Here is an 18,976-nt window from a genome sequence, read left to right as displayed (position 1 = left end):
TTCGCATTAATGATAATCTGTGACTACACTCTTTAAACGTGACATTGTTGTTTTGTTCTTATGTTTCTTTTTATTATTATACTGTGTAATGTAAATATGCATTGCCCTCTTTTTAGGGCATTTTCGTTTGTAAGTTTTTTCACTGAAAATTGCAATAAACAAATTTGAAACTAAGATAGCACAATAATGTTGGGGCAGTGGCATATCTGGGTAATACAGAGCCTATGGCAAACACTGAAGTTGTGCCCCCCCCCCCCTTCCCATCAGAGCCTCCTTCCCCTCTAAAATCAGCATCCTTTCTTGTGTACATGTGTTATAGTTGCCTGTGTTTTTTAGTTCAGGATATTACTGAAGTTACATTTTTGGAAGTATCTCTGCATGCATAGATTAAGAAGCCATGTTCCCTAGATAACAGAATTAATCTGATCTGAGGTCTGAGTGATGGGGAGGCATGGGGGAGACATGGTGCAGTACATGAGCAGGCATGGGGGCGCAGCTCAGAGCTAGGCCTAAACCCCTCTAGATACGCCTCTGGTTGGGGTAGATACTTTAATACTACTGCTGGGGGGGGGGGGTTCACATTTAGTTTACAGATTTACACAAGGCCAAATGTCTGCGTCTTAGTGTGCGAGTCTCTCTCTGCATCTGCCGTGCAGGACACAGAGAACACAAGATTAATAAACCGGTAGAAGTGGAGGGAGCGTCAAACTTTAACAGCATTACGCAGACATTTGTGGCTTATGGTGCCCATACACAATACAATTAATTAATTTGATTTTCTCGTTTATTCGATCTAAATGATTGAATCAAATGAAAGTTAAAAAAAAAAAAATGTCGATCAAGAAATTCGAACGATTATCCCGTTTTTCCGAGAAAAATCTGATCGGACATGCTGGAAAAGTCTTTATATTAGATCTAACGGACTAATCAAACTAAATTATCTAATCGAAAAAATGAAAAATTGTACCATGTATGGCCACCAATGTCATTTGAACAACAGGATAAATTGTCTCAAGCCTAAAAAATGGCAAATGGCTTGAAGATGTATACATTTTTCCTCTGATGAAAAACAACGCATGTTTAGCTGTGAAACGCGGCAGAATTTTTTTTTATTGATTTTTTTAGGATAATTACCACAAAAATGATACCTGTATCTATGTCATGACTACATAAATATTTCTGATCTCTTATTCATAGTAAAGGTAGCCATACACTGGTCGATTTGCCATCAGATTCGACCAACAGATAGATCCCTCTCTGATCGAATCTGATCAGAGAGGGATCGTATGGCTACCTTTACTGCAAACAGATTGTGAACCGATTTCAGCCTGAAACCGTTCACAATCTGTTGTGGTGGTGGTGGTGCTGCTGCAACATTAATGTGAAAAAAATTAATTATATATAACATAGGTAAACCTCCCCCCCACCCCTTTTTTTTTACCTCAAAGAGTTTTTTCAAACCTTAGAAACATAATTCAGATTTAATTTTTAAATCTGCATCTTTTTTTTTCTTCTCCTGGGTTTTTCTATTCTTCTTCTGTATTTGTTTTTCGTTGACTAGAGAACAGGCTATCCATTATTTAATATTGATGCAATCTATGCTATTGACTAAGGCCACATACACACATCAGACCATAGTCTTTTGAAAATGAAAGATCACAGACCAATCTTACCACCCTTCATGTAGTATGAGAGCCATACTCTACACAGTCTTTTCTATGGAGCTGAACTCCACATCAGAAAAAAATCTTTGCAAGATGCTGCACACAAAGATGCTGTACAGACACAAAAGATCAGTATCTGCAAAAGATCTGTTCCTGCCAAAAATCCATTCCTGCAAATTGCAATGATAGTCTAGGAGATCTGCAGATCATCATACACACATGATTTAACTGACATTCATCTGCAGATCAGATGCACCAGGATGGATTTTCAGATCTGCAGATGATTGCTTGATCTGCAGATGAATGTCAGTTAAATCATGTGTGTGGGCTGGTGCACACCGAGCGGCTTCTTCAGCGTTTCTGCAGCCGCTTGCGGCTGCGGATCCGCTTGGTCAATGTATCTCAATGGGGTGGTGCACACCAGAGCGGGAGGCGTTTTGCAGAAACGAAAAATGCCGGGGTGAGGCATTTTTTGGATTTCGGATGCGTTTCTGCCTCAATGTTAAGTATAGGAAAAACGCAAACCGCTCTGAAAAACGCCTGTTCAGAGCGGTTTTGCCGGCGTTTTTGTTACAGAAGCTGTTCAGTAACAGCTTTACTGTAACAATATATGAAATATACTATACTGAAATCCGCTGCAGCAATCCGCAAAACGCTAGCAAAGCGCCATAGAAAAATAAGAAAAAGCGTTTCAAAATCTGCTAGCATTTTGCGGATCTGCTAGCGGGTTTTGGTGTGCACCAGGCCTGTATGAGGATCTGCAGATCTCATAGACTATCATTGCAATTTGCAGGAATGGATTTTTGGCAGGAACAGATCTTTTGCAGATACTGATCTTTTGTGTCTGTACAGCATCTTTGTGAGCAGCATCTTGCAAAGATTTTTTTCTGATGTGGAGTTCAGCTCCATAGAAAAGATTGTGAAGGTATGGCTCTCATAATACATGAAGGGTGGTAAGATTGGTCTGTGATCTTTCATTTTCCAAAGACTATAGTCTGATGTGTGTATGAGCCTTAAGTATTGAATAGGTACCCAGGATCCGGTATAATTAAATTTCCCAAGGCTTCCTTCTGGTCCAGACCAAATGATTACTAGGGATTATTGGTGCTGTATTTAAATATGCTGCCATGGATGAAATTGGTCTATTTGAATAATGGGAAGCCTGAGTAGAAGATTCAAATATTTAGACTCCTGGTTTGCACCTCAACTGCATGGCTGAACATAGGGTTAAAGGACAACCAAAGTGAGAGGGATATGGAGGCTGCCATATTTATATCCTTTAAAAAAAAAAAAAAAACAGTTGCCTGGCAGTCCTGTTGATCCGCTGCCTCTAAGACTTTTACCCATAGACTGTGAACAAGCATGGAGCAGATCAAGTGTTTCTGACATTATTGTCTGGTCTGACAAGATTAGCTGCATGCTTGTTTCTGATGTAATTCAGATACTACTACAGCCTAATAGAGCAGCAGGACTGCTAGGTAACTGATATTGTGTAAAAGGAAATAAATATGGCAGGCTCCATTTCCCTCTCACTTCAATTGTCCTCTACTAACTGTCTTTGTGAAGGGGATAAACAAAAAATTAAAATATTTAGATGGCTAAGTAGTAGATTATAAATCTGCATTGTGACATCAGAGTTTGCAGGCATTCCCATCCACAGGTCCTCCCATACATTATTACTTATTGTTATTGTAACTTGGGTGCTTTGTGCTGCCTCTCAATAATATACAATACATTTTTTATAAGTAGATATCATATGAAAAGTTTGACAGCTTTTTTTTCTTTTTTTTTTAAGAAAATAAATTGTGCTCCTCCTTCTCAGTCATCCAAATCACATAACTTGTTCAGAGAATATGGTTAGAGGACACATTATGTATTTGGGCAATTTAAGGTCAAACATTGCATGTTCTTCTTGGATGCAATGCAAGTGACAAATTAGCATTAGGATTGTCCATAGCAAAACTTGGTGACATCATTCTGGCTTCAGATGACAGATATTGGTTGTTTGAGTACACAGGATTTCCAAAACTAATCTTCAAAGTTCTGCAATGTACAGTGCCTGTCATTATCTCACTGTCAAATGCACATCCTCTAGAGGTTTGTTTGTCTTTCCTCCAGGTCAATAAACACAGCTGGAGAGAACTCCAGAGAGAAGATGAAAGAAGATGAGGTAAAAGGAAAATCTTCCCAGTGATAACAACAGTTGGAATGGAATGCGTGCTCAAATGTGGTTAGTGGTGTTCTTCCTTGGATCTGCAGGTTGTCGCCTACTCTTTATTTTCCTAGTGACATATATTGTCTTGTAAACTTCCGTATTGTGAACGTCAGTTTTCGGAAGTTGTCTCAAACCTATTTTGGTGTTTGAGCTACTTCTGGTGTCTGGTCTGAGCTCTGCTTTTTTGTTGCTTTGAAAGCACAGTTACACTACAGTGTTAAAAGTCTGGTAAGAAGCCAAGTTTGAGGGATAAACAACATGAATCATAGTGTAATATAATTTAGAAACAGTGAGTAACATACATGGAGTTAAAGAAAAAAAAAAAAGAACATCTTTGCCTTTATAGCAAATTAATCACCCTTACATTATGCAGTGCATCAGAAAATAATTTAACTGATCAGTTATTGTAGTAAAAAGACAAAAGAAATGAATAGATAAAAAAAAATCCACAAGACCAGACTAACTATATGGATATATATGGAACTATATTGACCTTTTATAGTCTGTGAGGGTTTTTGTATTTCCTGGATTGCCATTGGAGTAGTATGTTGAACTGTATTACATGTTGATAGAAGCAGAAAAGCAGAAAAGAGACTAGAGGTTTTTTAAAAGATATTTTGTGCAAGCTACTTAGCCAAAACAGGTATCAGTCAACACTACATTTTACATATACTTTCATACACATATTAATTTGCAGGAGTCTCCAATTTTTAAACTATGCTAGTATTAGGGAATGTTTTTCAACTTGCACAGGTAAGAGTTATTTCAAGCCAAATGAGCACTTTTATGCCCTACCACCCCCCACCGTGACTAATTTTAGGTGCAGCTTACCATTCCATGCGCATCAACCTCTTTTCCACCTGCAGTCATCTTCTTGGGCAGAAACCTGCTGGATGCCAACAGAAGTTGCAAGCTGCACAACTAAAATGGAGAAGTGTCTACCTTTCTTACAACTGCTCACAGAAAGGAAAAGGCAAACACCACAATCTCAGAAACTTTCATGGGTACACGCTTTCCTCAGCTCCACAGTCGCCAAGTTTTCAAGCACCCAACACAACAAGACGAAGTTGAGATCCACCATAACTCAACTGTTCAACTATTGTAGTGAAAACCACATAGTTGAGTTCCACCAGTATCACTTACGCTGCTGGCTTTTTATGTGATGGTCTGAGGTGCCACTTGCAGCACAGACTTAAACTTACTTGAACGTGTGTGACTACATCAATGTTAGCATCTTACTGCATGGTCTGCTGGCAATTTGTTCCAGCTATTTGCTTCACAAAAATATCCATTCTGTTTATGGGACAGGCCGTTCCTTGCCATAGTGGTACATTGTACTAGCCATGCTTGGCAAAACATCATCCCTATGCTGCCCTGGGTTAGTGGTTTGGCTCACATGACTCCCATAGAATATATCTTGACAGTTCACAATCATGCCATAGGAGGATATTGTTTGAAAAACTGCTGCTGCCAAACTTTTGTAAGGTTTGCAGAGCAGTAGCCCAAAATATCCAGGTGTAGCTCATTAGTTCAGGAGCCGACTATGCAGGATGGTGGATGTTGTAAACGCACGCACGCACACATCTATCCCTATCTTTCTGAGTCATAGATACAAAAAAGGATGTACATTTTTTTTTCTTTACTGTTCATTACAACTTTTTTTAATCTACTTTCTTGTTCATGGGGTATTACTCAGATACTACTGAGAAACAACTATTCAAGCACAACTCCCCAACCTTGTTGCAGTGATCCACACATTTCTCACATCTTTTTGTTCTTTTAGTAATAAAAAAAAATACCTGTAATTCACAAATTTTTGCTGTATTTTTCGTGGATTTCTGCATGTAGTAGTTTTATTTTACGTATGGATTCAGTTTTATTGATTAGCTGCAATGTACTTGTAGACAAATGCTCTTTCCAGTAAGAAGTCCACAGTATCGTACCAGCAACCAATAGTGTATTTACCGGTAATGGTTTTGAGGTTTGTTTGTTTTTTATTCGTAAAATCTGCTTTTGGCAGACATAGTTACTTCTGCATCAAATATAAAACCTGACCAATATTTTTTGGTTACCTTGCATTCCCACTTAAAGCATTCAAAGGTGTCTGGTTGCTACATTACTTCAAACATTGGTGCAAAAAACTAGGGTTCATCAAAATTTTACATTGGGGCAAATAACGAAGGTACACAAAAACTGCATTACAAAAATTGTTTGGTTAACTGGTTTGCTGAGTTTTCTCCCAGGAGAAAATTTTTCATTATATATATTTTTTTTAGAGCTTAGCAATTGAAAAAGTTTTAAAAAGTAATATTATACAGATCTTACTGATAAGGTTTGAAAATATCTCCTCAGAGAACTCAGGAGCTTTCAAATAGAGGTGAGCAGTGTGAGGGGGGGCGCCCAAGCCCTCACGCCACCTGAGACCACAACCTGCAAGATACACTGCGGTGGTCCCAGGTGGTGTGAGAGTTTGGGATCCGCCTGTACTTGTCACCACTATTTGAAAGCTTAGAGCAACTTACACGTGGAAGTAGCTCTCAAGTCACATAGCAGAGGTTAGGAGGGGGCATACAGTCTAGATGCATGCACCACATCTACCATGCAATTGCATTAATATGTGTAACTGTTGTCTCTTTCAGGACAGACAAGATCGTTTAATTGGTTTACCCTTGCTAGATTTGATACTGCAGGTGTAGGTGCTCTTGTTGTGCATTTACAGGGGTTGGACAAAATAATGAAAACACCTTGAAAATCAACAAAATATATTTTAATATGGTGTAGGCCCACCTTTTGCGGCAATTACAGCCTCAATTCTCCGAGGTATCGAGTCATACAAATTGTGAATTGTTACCAAATGAATTTTAGTGCATTCTCCAGTTAAAACACCCTCTAGTTCTTTTAGAGACGATGGAGGCGGAAATCGACTTTTTACTTGGATCTCTAATAACGACCATAAATGCTCAATAATGTTGAGGTCTGGGGATTGTGGTGGCCAGGTGAGATGCTCAACTCCATTAGAATGTGCATCGTGCCATTCTTTAACAATTCTAGCTGTATGGTTTGGGGCATTATCATCTTGAAAGATGGCATTCCCCTCTGGAAATAGTTCTTGAACCATAGGATGAAATTGGTCATCCAAAATTCCTGAATAGCCTCGACTGTTAATTCTTCTATGAAGGGAAATCATTGGCCCGGCGGACTTCCAAGAAATAGCACCCCAGATCCCCTGCCATGTTTTCTGGTTTGGAGAAGGCAGAGGGACCAATTCTGGTGATTTCAACACCACTCTAAATGCTTTGAAACATTTGTCTTTGAGAGCAGAGGTTTTCTAATTGCAGTTCTTCCGTGGAATCCAGATTTGTGCAGCTCCCAACGAACAGTTTTTGTGGAAACTGGGTTCTGTAGGTTCATTCAGCTCTGCAGCGATTTTAGGAGCCGTGGTCTTGGAAGCTTATCTAACAATTAGAGTCCGACAGTCTCTCTCAGACAACTTCGACTTTCGGCCACAATTGTGCTTTGCTGAGGACGTTTTTCCTTCTCTTTCAAAGGCAGTCATTACTTTTGAGACAGAGCCTCTTGAAATGCCAAGCATTCGGGCAGTTTCTGTTACAGTAGCGCCTGCCATACGACTTTGAAAGTCTTAGATATGTGCCATTTTTATAAAGTGTAACCAACTTTGGTTTAAATATATGTAAAAAACAATTACTTTAACCACTTTACCCCCCGCGGTACGGATTTCTCTGTCCCTTTTTCCACCCTTATAAAACCAAGGGACGGAGAAATCCGTACCTTCCGTGCTACCGCCGCTGTCCGCGCTCCTGCCGCTCGTGTGTGCGCTCCTGCACGCCGGCGCCCGCTCGTCCGGAGATCAATGAACGGGAAAATCCATTCCCGTTCGTTGATCTAAGCCCCCGCAATGATCTGCTGCTTCTATGAGAAACAGCGCGATCATTGTGATTTTCCCAGCCTCATATTGCTTCCTGTAAGCTTCCGGAAGGACGCTTACAGGTCGCATGAACACAAACTCACTGTGGCCATCTTGTGGCCAAATAGTAAAACTACACCCTAAAGCATTTTACATATACAAATACATTAGTTTTACACATTAAATTAACTCATTACCTCCCACACTCCCCAATATTTTTTTTTTTAATTAAAAATAAAATACAATAATAAAAAAAAACCAAATAGTTACCTTAGGGACTTTTTAAATATTTATCCCAAGAGGGTATAACACAGTTACTTTATAAACTATGGGCTTGTAATTAGGGATGGATGCAAAACTGAAAAAAATGCACCTTTATTTCCAAATAAAATATTGGCGCCAAACATTGTGATAGGGACATAATTTAACCCTCTGGGCGATACAATTAGATCGCCCAGGAGGGGGTGCAGCACTTTTTTAAAATTTTTTAAATCATGTAGCGAGCCCAGGTCTGCGAGCCCAGGGCTGCGCAGCGGCATCCCCCCACCCACTCCGATCGCCTTCGGCGATCAGAGTAAGCAGGAAATCCCGTTGAGAACGGGATTTCCTGCTGGGCTTCCCCGGTCGCCATGGCAACCGGGCGGGATGACGTCACCGACGTCATGACGTCAGAGGGAGTCCCGATCCACCCCTCAGCGCTGCCTGGCACTCATTGGCCAGGCTGCGCAAGGGGTCGGGGGGGGGAGCCTGCGCAGCACGGCGGCGAGCGGCGGATCGGCGGCGATCGTAAGTTACACGCAGCTAGCAAAGTGCTAGCTGTGTGTAACAAAAAAAAATTATGCAAATCGGCCCACCAGGGCCTGAGAACTCCTCCTGCGTGACACACCCCGAGCTCAGCTCGGGATTATCGCCCAGGAGGTTAAATGGTTTTATAACCGGAAAAAATGGGCAAATACATTTCATGGGTTTTAATTACAGTAGCATGCATTATTTAAAAACTATAATGGCTGAAAACTGAAAAATAATGATTTTTTTCCCACATTTTTCCTATTTTCCCATTAAAACATATTTAGAATAAAATAATTCTTGGCATAATGTCCCAACTAAAGAAAGCCTAATTGGTGGCGAAAAAAACAAGATATAGTTCATTTCACTGCAATAAGTAATAATAAAGTTATAGACGAATGAATGGAAGGAGTGCTGAAAGGTGAAAATTGCTCTGGTGTTTCAGGGGTAAAACCCCTCAGTGGTGAAGTGGTTAATTAAACATATCAAATAACAAAAATAATAAACAAAAAAAAAATAAAACTATGTCACGTTTTGATTGCTTAAAACATGTTCAAAGATTATGATCCCAAAATGTTAGGTGTTTCCATTATTTTGTCCAACCCCTGTACATTTGCAGACAAGCCTATACTCTAGAACATTTAAATAGCCAGGTGTTGCCTGGGAGTGAGCACTTTCCCTTATTTATAATAAGAAAACTCATACGTGTATCACATATCTATAACATCACTTCCTTTTAGCTGTGTTCTGACAAAATAGAACTAGGTTGTAGCAAGTGAACATCTGATGTTCTTAGTGAGTTTTTATTTATGTCCAATTACTTATTTTTCTCTACTAATAGTACACCCCATATTGTGTTAAGGCCTGCTTTGCATTCATTGTTCAGTCTTACTTGTCCCTGGACTTGTGGAAACAACACGTGACCATTAATGCATGAAAGGATTCATTTTCATCTAATACCTGCTTATATTGTGCATGATTAGCACACTTGACTTTGCATTTTAGTGGCATACATTAACTCCCGCAGTGATTTTTGCCATTTATTAACCTCCCTGGCGGTCTATTAAAATCGCCAGGGGGCAGCGCAGCACTTACATTTTTTTTCTTTTTAAATCATGTAGCTAGCCTAGCGCTAGCTACAAGATAGCCGCTGTGCAGCTGCATCCCCCCACCCCTTCCGAGCAAACAGGAAATCCCGTTCAGATCCCCCCCTCAGTGCTGCCTGGCACTGATTGGCCAGGCTGCGCACAGGGTCTGGGGGGGGCCTCTAACGTGGCGGGTAGCGACGAATCGGCGGCGATCGAGTTATGCACGCAGCTAGCAAAGTGCTAGCTGCGTGCAACAAAAAAAAATTGTGCAAATCGGCCCACCAGGGCCTGAGCAATCCTCTGCGGCGGCTTAGCCCGTTCTCAGCATGGGCTTACCGCCAGGGAGGTTAAGCCATGGAAGTGAACTCAGATGCATCACTCTACTCATTTTTGGTTCTGGGAGCGCCCATGTAGGATGTGACCGTAATAAATGAATGCTTAGTATCTAGGATATCTAAGACCACTGAGAGGTCAGATAATTCTGAATAATTAGGACTCACCTCAGATGTTGTCAAGTGGAGAACCACTGTATTCACACCTGCTCTTTTCCCTTTCCATATAAATGTCATTATTTTCCTTCATAATCACCCTGAATCCTGTTTAGAAAATTATATTAAAAAAAAAGATCTGAAGAGGTAGCCCAACCTTGGTAGTAAGGTCATCTTTAATAAATAAATCTCCTTAAGGACACATATTCAATTCAGTTTATAGTACTTAATATCTGATGGCCCTCATAATACATAGAGGTTCTAAAATTGGCTATTCAAAATTGGATAGTGCATGCACCATAATCCAGTTTATTTGCATTTTGTCCCAACTGACCAGGACTTTATTTAAATTTTAGTGATGGGGTACGGTTGCTTTTATACAAGTCCAGAAATTACAAACTTAATTTAATCCCGAAGTATTACATCTACATAGAAAAGGCTGTGTTATTTGCTTGTTTTGCCTTGGAATCTAAAATTATGTTTAATACATCCACCTTAGAAGTGTTTATAGCTTGTTAAGAGAATCTGCTCAAAGAATCTTATGTGCTCTGCAGATTTGAAAAGAAACTCCTAAGCTTATATTGCTATTACCATCTGCAAAGAGCATAATGTGATGTTCTTTGATAGCACTTGAATGTCGCACCATTGTGGAGGATTCAATGAAGATTGCAGATGATTTGGGTTAAAGGGGGCAGACCACTGATTGATATCATTTTAAAAGTTGGTCCTCTAAAAAATGGGAAAAACTGCTTGAACAATCTTTTCAGGGAGTTCAAGGTGCCTCAAACATAAAAATTTGAATTTCCATATTAAACTGGTCAAAGGGCAGTATTGTTTCCTTTTTAATTGTATCCCAAAATAACTATATATTCAAAACGCTTTATACATTTTCTGAGGCTTGTTTTGTAAGGATTAAGCCTACCTGGTCTAAGTTTATGAAAAGAGGAAGGGTCTTGGACAGTCCATTTGACAACATTTCAGAATATAATTTTACATTGTTATTTTTTAACAATTAAGGACTATAGTTATCTCAGTTTGGATTGTTACCGTTTTTTAGGTGCAAGATGCCAGAGATCCCTTTTTAGTTCAGTATACTTTTTTTCTACTCTATATGTTGTCTTCTGTGGTAATAAAGTTAAGCATTTCCTTGCTAGGTTTCTAATCACATGATGATGCCAATCAATTTTAATTATACAAACACTGCCCCCGTGATTGATGATATAAACATTAAAGGCCATCTCACACAGGGGACTTTGTTGGCACAACTAGTAGCAGTAACATAAATCAATACACTGTATTTCAGTGGTGCTGCGGAGGATTCAGCTTTCACTACTTTGTAGAGCTGTTGTATCAAACATGTCAATTGATGCTATATGTGGTTAACTGATTTCTACAGTCACATGTGAATTTGAAATATGAAACTGTGATTCAAACACAGCTAATATACAGCTTCTACAGATTAGTTACATATACTAGTTGCAGGACATCATGATACATAGCAGAAGCTAGTCATTACAACAAAGTCATTCATTTTATTTATCGATAAAACGTATCATCATGTGCGTACCATTATTCTAAGGGGGGATGGGTATGCATACTAGACATACCTGTATGGGGGAGGATGACATACTGCCCACACTTGTATGTGGCAGGCATACTACGATGGCCATTTTTTGGGGTGTGTGGAGGGGAAGATAGGGGGTGATTATACAAGCTACAATTTCTATGGGGGATGGGGCAATGGTCACACAGCCTACACTTAGGGGGGTAGCTACACTTGCTGTGTGTTGCTGTGGGGGAGAGTATTATTGGCCACACTTGTTATAGGTGGAATAGCTGGCTGCACTTGCTGTGAGGTGGTGTCAGGGAGGGGGGCCCCTTGAAATGTTCTCTATGGGGTCCCATGGTTTGCAGTTATGCCCCTGGCTCCAAAGAACTACTGTTACAAGTCACCTTATGCAATAGAGATGGCTCAAACTTCCGATTTTAGGTTCGCGAACCTCGAACGCGAACTTCCACAAAAGTTCGGGTTTGCGCGAACTGCAATAGACTTCAATGGAGTGGTGAACTTTGAAAATTAGAAACATTTCTGCTGGCCATAAAAGTGATGGAAAAGATGTTTCAAGGGGTCTAACGCCTGGAGGGGGGCATGGCAGAGTGGGATACACACCAAAAGACCCCGGGAAAAATCCGGATTTTACGCACATCAGGGTTTAAGGGCAGAAATCACATTTTATTGCTAAATTGGAGGCCTAAAGTGCTTTAAAACATCTTTCATGTGTATACATCAATCAGGGAGTCTAATTAGTGTACTGCTTACCACTGACAGACTAAACTCACTGTGTAACGCACCGCAAACAGCTGTTTGTGTAGTGACAGCCGTGCTGGACTGGTGCGCACCATGGCGAGATTGCAGGCGATGGTGGTTTTTCAAGCCCATATGGTCAGGTTGAGGTAGCTGTATGACAGAACAACAGTGACCGAGTGTCCGGCTAATTGAATTTGGTCTGTCCACAATGAAGCAACGGCCTTATTATCTATCTTCTTGGGTCAGGTGTGCCCCCCAACACACTCATTTAGCCGGTCATTTCTTCATTGTGATATGCAAGCCCCTTCACCGTGGCAAGGTAACATCACGAAGGGGAATTGACACATGTACATGCCTTGTACTGTGAGATGACACCACTTGCTTTTAAACATCACGGTACAGTTTGGGCATCGCCTTTTTTTTTTTAGAAATAATTTCGTGATGGTATCTTACACTGCGGTGTGTGGCTTTGCTTTTGTTTGCTGCTTTTCTTCAGGTGGTCATCCCATTGCAGTTTGTGCTTTGTCATCATGTGCCTTCGTAAGGTAGTTGTCCCTCCGCGGGTCTTGGCCTTTCCATGGCTCAATTTTCGGTGGCAGAGAGTACAGATAGCATTGCTCTCATCTGAGGCAGACACACACTAAAAATTTCAACACCGCTGAGCCCTGTGATGATGGCACTTTGGTGATGGCTGCCGGAGTGTTAAGTGGGGTGCCAGAATCAGAGCTGGAGGAGGAAGATATGTCACGCTTCTGTGTGGAAGCTGAGGAAGATGAGGTGTTCTGTGTTAAATAGTCAACTACGTCCTGACAATATTGGGGGTTGATGGCACGTGCCTTCTTCTGAACACTGTACTTTGGTTGAGGGCCGCATGAAATCAAGACAGCGTGACCTCGAACAGACCTGCCAGGTGGCCTGCCTTGTTTTTGTCCATATTGGGGGTGGGGTGGATGGGGGAGATGAAGTGAAAGTTATGCACTGACTTGACTAAGTCTGTGTAATGTGCCATTACACAGGTGCAGTGAAAAGGTTGCAGTGACTACTGGTACAACAATGTGTGGTTACAAAGGTGCCGTTAACAGGTATGCACGGACTGGTATATAAAACAGCGTGCGGTCACACAGGTGCAGTGAACAGGTATGCAGTGACTGGTATTACAAATGTGCAGCTGTCACACACACAGGTACCTTGAACAGGTATGCAGTGACTAGCATTACAAATGTGCAGCGGTCACGCACACAGGTACCGTGAACAGGTATGCAGTGACTGGTATATAATATAACATAACACTGCGTGCGGTCACGTAGGTGCACTGAACAGGTATGCAGTGACTGGTATCAATACAATGTGCAGCTGTCACACACACAGGTACCGTGAACAGGTGCAGTGACTGGTATATAATATAACATAACACTGCGTGCGGTCACGTAGGTGCACTGAACAGGTATGCAGTGACTGGTATCAATACAATGTGCAGCTGTCACACACACAGGTACCGTGAACAGGTGCAGTGACTGGTATACAACACTGCGTGCTTCTGTCACGCAGGTGCAGTAAACATGAACAGGTATGCAGCGATTGGTATTACAAATGTGCAGCTGCCTGTCACACACATGCAGTGAAAAGGTAGGCACTGAATGTGCTGAGCCTGGCAGTGGCACAGTAGGAATTAGCAAGGGGCCAAGGGCCAGCTGCGACTGACTGACTGGGCTGTATATGCAAGTGTCAGTGAGACACACACACAAAAAAAATAGATCACAAGAACAACATTAGCTCTCAAAAGAGCTGTTGAGGGGTGCTTTTTAGCAATACATATCAGCAAGGAGCAAGCTAACAAGCCTAACAAGAGCCTAACTAAGCTTTCCCTATTTCTACAGCAGGTTCCTCTCCCTTCTCTAATTACTGCAGCAACACGAGTGAGTTAAATGGCCGACGTGGTCTGCCTTTTATAAGGGGGGGGGGGGAGCTCCAGGAGGGAGTGTAGCCTGATTGGCTACCATGTGTCTGCTGACTGTGATGTAGAGGGTCAAAGTTGACCCTAATGATGTAGAACTCGCATATAGTTCGCCGCGAACGCGAACCACCGAAGTTCGCGTGAATCGGTCCACGGTTGAACCGTTCGGGCCCTCTCTATTATGCAATTAGGAAACATGGCTTTCGCCACTCTAATCGTGTTCTAGTCATCCCTATAAAGAGTACATGATATGTCCAGAGCAGTGATTATCGTAATCAACTAATTATGATTACGCACAATTTTTCGCAATTACACCTATACGTAATTACAAATTGTTAATTCAATTGATTTTGTATAACCATTTGTAATTACACATAAATTCATGTGTAAATTACGCATAATTTCATGCAGACTTTGGCGGTGAATTGCAAAGCCCACATACATGCTATTGCTACCAAAATTGCTACACATGTCAAGGAAAATAGTGGGTACAAGTAAAAAAAAATTCTTCAAAAAGACCTTATTTTTGAGTAAATAGATTTTAAAAATGCAAAGAAAATGGTTTTTAAACTCAGAAAAATTACAGTTTAAAAACCATTTTTCTTTGTATGTTTAAAATTGATTTTCTCAAAATCTATAAGGTCTTTTTGAAAAATTATTTTTTTGTACCCACTATTCTCAGTATTTATTATCAGTATTTTTTTAATTGAATTTATTGGTATTCTAATGATTTGCTGTGACCTTACTCGCCACTTAAAAAGCTCAGTTAAGTAACATAAGTGCGATTGTGCTCAAAAACTCACAGTCGTATTCATGGCAAAGGCTCAGAGCACATATAATACTTTCCTGAAAAGCTTGCCAAAAATTAATTCACATACACCTCTCCAGGTCTGCCAAAGTTTATCCCTGATGGAAAATTGTCTTTTAACAGAAAATTAAAACCTGCACTTAAGTAATGCAATATATATTTCCTTCTTAGAGATGGAGAATTAAAGTTTAGTTCACATTGATGGCTCTGAAGGAGGGAAACTTAACATGTGTTTCTACCCTCCAAACCGATGACCGTGCAGCTACCAAGGGAGCTAACCATATGTTTGTGGTAGAGCGCTTGCACTTTTGTAAAAACCATGACATGCAGGATTAACGCTGTGGTAACCACCATCAATAAATGTGCTGGTATGGTCCACTGGGTGAATTTCTGCAATAGGTGCATTGCGGAGCGTGGTATGAGAATGATGAGAGTTTGGTTTAGTGAGTGGCTCTTGACACAAGGAGGGGTTCTTATGTATAAATTGTAACTGGACTACCATGAGTCATAATAAAAAAAAATGCTTTACTGAATTGTCATAAAATCCACTGATATGTCGACAAACTCGAGAAAGAAGAGGTGATGTGCCCTATATAATAACCATCTGGATTAAACTCAACTTATGCCATACAGCTTGTTTTCAAAAGACAGTAACTATGTTCTGTGCTCCATGATTTTTAGAATTTAAAGAGACTAACAAAATTTTCAGCCTTATTTCTTCTATCCTATAAGTTTCTACACCTGTTCTAATGTGGTCTGGCTTGCTGCAGCCTTTTCTAGTTGCACTGTCTCTGTAATAAATCTAATATTTCCTTTGTCAAGCCTTGGCGAGGCAGAGAGGAATGCACTGCTCTGCTGTGATAGGGAGAAGTTATACACACCTCCTCCACGCCTCCTGTAGGCTCTGTGTGTGTGCTGTGTGTATGAGTCAGACAAGGTCTCTGCTCACAGCCAGCGTCTGCAGGCACAGGAATTGTGACCTTGTGAACAGCTGTGAGTGCAGAAAGATCAGTTCAGAGCTCAGACAAGCAGCTAAGGCAACAAGTGGTGTAACATTCCAGTAATCAAATCACGTTTGAGAGGAGCCTCTGCAAACAGGCACCTGCTCTGATGATGTATTTCCTGTTTGGCAGTATTTCCTGTTTGGCAGCCATCTTCATTGTTTACAAAAACAATGAATAAAACAGTGATTTTATCACCAATAAAGCAGGGGGCTATGAGAAGACAACAAACAGGCCGGTATGCTTATTTATGTAAGATTTTCACAGTACAGATTCTCTTTAAATAACCGAGCTGCTTCCCAGAGCAGCACCATCATGTATTCTCCACTTGCAGCATTAAATCTTAGGTTCTAATCTCAGCCCAGACACTATTGGCATAAAATTTGTGCAGGTTTCTTACTCACAATAACTGAATTCATTCTGTCGGGTTTCTCCCTGGAATTAAACCCAGGACTCTGTGTTTCTGCCTCAGCATGCACTGCTGGTGAGCCACAAGCACTGCTGAAACACCTGATACCTTTTAGCAGCATTGTTTCTGGGCCTGCTATCTCTGAACTCACTTCAGTTGCATTACTTTAGTTGCATTGAGTTCTTACAGCTTCTGTGCATCTCAGAGGCTCAAAATCCATTTAAAGCACACTTGAATTGGAACAAAAGAAATAGATTTTTACTTACCCAGAGTGTTCTGTGCATGTACAGTACAATTCTCTTGAACTGTGCATGCACAGAATGCTCCCAGCACTGGAAGTGCGATTAAGGCGGATCGCAGTCAAGATTGCGCATGCGTAATGGCCACAACTGGAGTTCCAGTTGCAGAAATTTTGGAGGGGGGTGTAGCACATCGGAGGGAACCTGGAGGATACTGAGGGACTTAAAAGGCTACAGGGCGATTGGAAAAAGCCCCAGATAAGTAAAAATCTACTTTTTTTTGCTATAATTCAGGTGTGCTTTAACCATTTCAGCCCACGGGTTGTTTTCTCCAAATGGACGAGAGGAATTTTCACATTTCAGCGCTTCTCCCTTTCATCCCCTAATAACTTTATCACTATTTATCACATCAAAATGATCTATACCTTTGTTTTTTTCGCCATCAATTAGGCTTTCTTTGGGTGGTACTTTCTGCTAATAATTATTTTATCCGAAATGCATTTTAATAGGAAACATAAGAAAAAAAAATGCATTATTTCAGTTTTCCGATCACTATAGTTTAAAAAAAAGGTTCTACTGTGAATAAAAGCCACACATTTTATTTGCTCATTTGTCCTGGTTATTTCAACGTTTAAATTATATCCCTAGTACAATGTATGGTGACAATATTTTATTTGGAAATAAAGGGTAATTTTTTCAGTTTTACGTCCATCACTAATTACAAGCTCATAATTAAATCCTCTTGACCAACATATTAAAAAAATGTCAGTCCCTAATGCATGTAGGTGTAATTTTACTGTTTGGCCACAAGATGTCCTTGCACATTATTTCCTATTCACGTACTATGTGTAGGCAAACAGGAAGTAAGTAATGCGTGTTTGTGTTATTTCGGAAGGGACGCAGGCATCTCACGGATGCCGGCGATCACAGGGACTTAGAGGGGAGATGAGTGAATGGGAATGAAGTTCTCATTCATTAATCTAGCGGTCAGGGCTGGGGGCGAGTGATCGGGAAGAAGTGCGGTGGCACGATCGCTCCTACATCTGAGAATGATCACGGTTTATGAACAAAGACAGTGATCATTCTCGCCCGCACAAGCGTGGATTGACTCAGGGGACTTCTGTCCCCAACCACCAATCCCCCCATCTATGTGACCATCGCAATAACTGGCTTCTGCGCACAGCCCCCAATGTGCACAGACGTGAGTCTCGTGTCCCTGCGGCTGTAGCAGCAGCAGCCACCGACATGAGACTCACGTCTGTGCAGCTGGAATGGTCAGCAGAGTCCTGCCAGTTCTTCAAGGAGATAAGGAAATGTTACAGCTTGGCCCCACAGCTTCCCATGCATTTGATATATATAAATAAAAGTATATTCAAATAAAATTTCAGTTTTTAGTTATAGTTATAGACAATTGTGCTTCGTGTCTAATTTACTAAGCCTCAGTATTGCAGTTTGAAAACCTTTAGCATGTATCCCTAAGTGGTCACAACTGCCAAGTAAGAAAAGATATGGCCATGGTACCAGTATTAAAAATGTGCTCTGACAATGTAGTGTTATAGCTGTCATGTACATTTGTGCATGGTGATGAAACTAGAACAGAAGTAAAAAAGAGCAGAGTGGTTACCTTTCAAAGATGCCGACCAACCTGCTGTCCAACCAGTAAAGGTCAGGCCCTGTGTCTAGCCAACTGGGCCCACCTGGCTTTTGATCGTGCAAGGTACCCTTATCCTAACAACAAGGACAAAAGGCTGTTTCCTACCTTGAACCCCCCAAATGTAGTAGTGTGATATGGGCTAGTGTATGTGCCATCTAGCTGTGATGCATTTAAATATGGAGAAATAGATCGCTATCCCCATCAAAATAAATGGCCCTGATACTTGTTTACATAATGAATACTGTACAAATACTATGCATGCTCTACTTAAAGCGGTTTAAAACCCTGACATAATATTCAATAAAAGCAGGTTTTCTTACTTTTTATACTTTTTATATGCCACACGGTTATCATATTTGCATTTGTGCATACGTATTATTATTTATTTAGAAATTATAGGTTGCCAAAAGTACAGTTTTTTGCTTTGTGAGCTGACT

The sequence above is a fragment of the Hyperolius riggenbachi genome, chromosome 3, assembly GCF_040937935.1.
Source record: "Hyperolius riggenbachi isolate aHypRig1 chromosome 3, aHypRig1.pri, whole genome shotgun sequence".
Lineage (NCBI taxonomy): Eukaryota > Metazoa > Chordata > Amphibia > Anura > Hyperoliidae > Hyperolius > Hyperolius riggenbachi.
The sequence above is the reverse complement of the archived record's forward strand: the minus strand, read 5'-3'. Positions refer to the sequence as shown.